Here is a 4,066-nt window from a genome sequence, read left to right as displayed (position 1 = left end):
GGTCTGCCCCCTCACAGGGGCAGGAGAGTCACAGTCGAACCTGTAAGCCGCGGCTCCCTAAGTCTGTCTGTAAGTGTTGTCTGGTCTTTGTGCCTGTGATTGTTTTTGTGTGTTTCTTTCTTGTGCTGTGCCTGACTGACAAACGGATGATGGGGAACGTTCCTTCCACTCCCCTGGACTTGACTTTAGCTCACTGGAAAGATGTACAGGTGACAGCCCACAATCAGTCAATCAGTGAGAGTGTCCGCAAAAAAGAACTCTAGGGGGACCCCTACCCAGCCTTCTTAAGCAGAAAATTGTTTTGTGTGCTAAAATGTTTTACTAAGACTAAAAATGTTTTACTAAAACTATCAAGCCCTGGAAAATGAGGCTGGAGAATGCTAAAATCATTTGTTAAAGGTTTTTGTCTTAAAATGTACGGCCGATGCTTATTCAGCGCACTTTAAGATCTTTTGAAAATGTATGTGTGTGTGCATGTGAGTGTGAACATATTCAAGACTGCAGTATGATGCAAAACTAAGTTTAAGTTTAAATTCAAATAGTCATCAAGTTTGGGCATTACCAAATGCTTTAAAGGTATTATTGCATTGTTTTAAAGAGGAACTAGAGTTAAAAAAGGATTTCTCAGGGTTCTTTAATTAAAATTAAAAAAATAATCAGAGCTAAGTGTCAGAAATTTGGATTTAAAAGGATATATATGTATATATATGTATATGTGTATATATATACATATATATATATATATATATATATATATATATATATACTAAACTAATGAGGATAGAAGTAAACTCTCATTAACTCTATGTATGTAGGAAGAAATGGCAAAATGGGCCAATGGTTCTCACTAATATATTGGAAAGCTGAATGGATAAGTATTTCTAAATGTAATTCTTGCATTAAGGAAAAATTCAAAGGTCTTCAAGCCATGCAGTAACTGGGACTGAAGAAAAAAAGAAGAGGCTCTTTTGAAACAAGCAGCCCGTAGGCAAAGGGCGGCATCTGGTTTCAGAATGCCTATGAACTTCAGTTTTTCCGATGCAGAGAAAAGCTCAAGTGTTGTGTTAGTGTTAAAAAGGCTTTGGAAATCAAGAACATATTTTTAGATAAGAAATTTGGAAGTAAAATTGTCCTAAATAATTATTGCAAAGTGAGAAAAGGAGAATTATGGCTACCAAAATGTTTAATTGCCATTCCAGCTTCTTTGTAGGTTTTTTGTCACAGTTTCCAGCAGGCCCACAGAGAAGCCCAGGTGATTCCTACAAGTTTGTCAAGATCTAATACTGGCCCTTAATAAGTTCCAGGTAAGAGAGCATGCTTAAAAACTACTTCTGTGTGGACCACCTTGTTGCTTCTAATTGGAGTAAAGTGGCCTCTTGTAAGATTCACTGATCTGAAATCTGCGGTTCAAAGCCAGCCCGGGCAGAGAAAGGTCCCTGTGAGAGACTTGTCTCTAAGCAGCCAGCAGAGTTCTGGGAATGGAGTTGTGTGGAGCTCAAAGTGGTAGGGTGCTAGTCTTGAGCTGGAGAGCTGGGGGACAGCGCTCAGGCCCTGAGTCCAAGTCCAGTGGAAAGTCACTCCTCCTGGGACAAAAGTGATGGAGCATCCAGAGGCAGTAAGCCGCTGCTTGGATGGCAGAGATGGTGTCAGATCCTAGAGTCACTCCTGTTTGGCCTTTCAAAAGTTAATCAAAGCCGGGAAGTCCTAGAAGAATAGTTTGTAAGCATGCCTTTCTAATGCCCATGTCTGTCTACTGGGCAGGAACTTGCCAGTCATCTGTGATAGTGGTAGGTAAGGGTAAGTTTGTCAAATGAGAGGATAGATTAAAATCTCAACCCCCGCATTTACTCAAAGTTCTGACTGGCAGTGAGAATTTTAAGCTGATACATCTGTTCAGGAAAGAAAGCTTGTAGACCTGAGATTGTGTCCTTATTGAGATCTGTTAAAGGCCTGCAAAGGTAACTTTTTAGGTCATCAGAGATCAGTTCCCCAGCCAGTCAGGAAAAAGCTTTTACAAACTAGAATGTTAAGAGGCACAAATTTGTAAACCTGAAGTCACCCATCTGGGCTTCATATTAAAAGAGAGCAAGTATTGTCTGTCAGATGCATGTAGACTGTGCTGAAAATCCCTGTGCCTAAATCAGCCAGACAAGTCAGAGTTCCTGGGAACAGACTTTAGTAGACCCAGGGCCACGAGCTTTGCCTCCTGTGCCCCAGTATTCCCAAGAAGGCTTGGATTGGATAAAGAAAATTCCCATGGCCCACAAAACCCCTGGACAGAGAAGAAAACAATGACTGGTGGAAAACTTGTGAAGGAAAACTTATCATCCCACAAGGGCTGGGTGAGGGGATCCTTAAGAGAATCCACTGAGCTTCTCACATGGGAACCCGAAGAATGCAGGACTTGCTCTGACACTCCAAAGTGAAAATTAGACAAGGAGACCAACTTATTGAAGATACTGTTAAAAATTGCAAGGCCTGTCAGCTTACCAGTGCCCCCAATCAACAGATTACTAAAGGAGCTCGCCTCTGTGGGGATAGGCCAGGTGTGTATTGGGAAGTAGATTTAAACCTGGAAAATTTGGATACAAATATTTGCTAGTTTTTGTAGATACCTTTTCAGGATGGGTTGAAGCCTATCCAACAAAGCATGAGACCGCGAATGTAGTGGCTAAGAAGATCCTGGAAGAAATCCTACCCAGGTATGGCTTCCCATCCACCACTGGGTCGGACAACGGACGGGCCTTTGTCTCAAAAGTAAGTCAGGGAATAGCCGCCGCACTGGGGGTGGATTGGAAATTTCATTGTGCTTATAGACCCCAGAGTTCAGGACAGGTAGAGAAAATGAATCGGACTCTAAAAGAAACCTTAACTAAACTGGCCTTAGAGACTGGTGCAGACTGGGTGTCACTCCTTCCTTTTGCTCTGCTTAGACTAAGAAATTCTCCCTATCAGCTTGGCTTTACTCCTTTTGAAATAATGTACGGGTACCCCCCGCCCATTATCCCTAGCCTTCAGACTGAATTGCTTGCTGATTTGGATGATGCTGAATTTTTGTGTAAACTCGATCATTTGTAGCTCGTGCACAAGAATATGTGACCCAAACTTAAGGCATTACATGATTCTGCTTCTGTCCCTACCCCCCATTTATTCAGACCAGGGGACTGAAATCCTTAGAACCACTTTGGAAGGAACCCTAGACAGCATCGCCACTTGGGTTCATTGCTTCCATGCCAGGCAAGCTGACCCCTTTGCCCTGGACGAAGACTACCGTGGTGGAACATGGGAGGTCTCCAAGCACCCGAGTCAGCTGCTTCGCCTTCGCCTCAAGAAAAGAAAGTTACACTGAATATTGTTATAATTTTCTTTTTGCCTTCTTTCCCTGCTACCCAGGCTAATGTTGATGTTATTTTGGCAGCTCACCTCAAAGTGAGGTGACCCCCTTATTTTAGGTAGTTTTGGGCTTGCTCAGGAATACGGGTATAGCCACCTGACCCTTAGAGCACAGCTGAGAAGTTTATGTATTATTTTGTTGCTTACATTTTGATACTAAACACTATACAGCAAATGGTAAGTCTGTATAGCTGAAAGTTAATTTTCAGCTTGCAGTAATCCTGCAGTCCCTTGGTAAAGTAGATAAGGTTATATATTCCTGGCTAGGTAAGGTCAACGCCCCTGAGTCAGCCTGAAGAAGTTACAGAAGATGGATGATCTTCACCCATCAGCCCCCCTTTAAAACCGAGGGACCAGAGTTGTTTTTGGGAAGATGAAGCAGGATAAACTAGAGGCATGCAAAACAGAGGTACAGAGACTGTACTTGTGAGAAATGGTGACAGGCCCTTTGGTTACTACTTTGGGCCCTATTGGCCCATGCCTTATCTCTATATCATCCCCTAGACATGCAAGCCATTGAAATGGACAGAATGGAGCCATGATTGGCTCCCAAGGTACCAAAAAGAAAAAGGGGGAAATGAAGTGCCAGACTTTGAAGTCAGGCCCCATTTTACCATGTGAACCCCATTTTACCACGCAAACCCCACTTTACCACGCGAACCTGAGATAAGCA

The sequence above is a fragment of the Perognathus longimembris genome, chromosome 13 (genome assembly GCF_023159225.1).
Source record: "Perognathus longimembris pacificus isolate PPM17 chromosome 13, ASM2315922v1, whole genome shotgun sequence".
Lineage (NCBI taxonomy): Eukaryota > Metazoa > Chordata > Mammalia > Rodentia > Heteromyidae > Perognathus > Perognathus longimembris.
Note: the sequence above shows the minus strand (reverse complement) of the source record.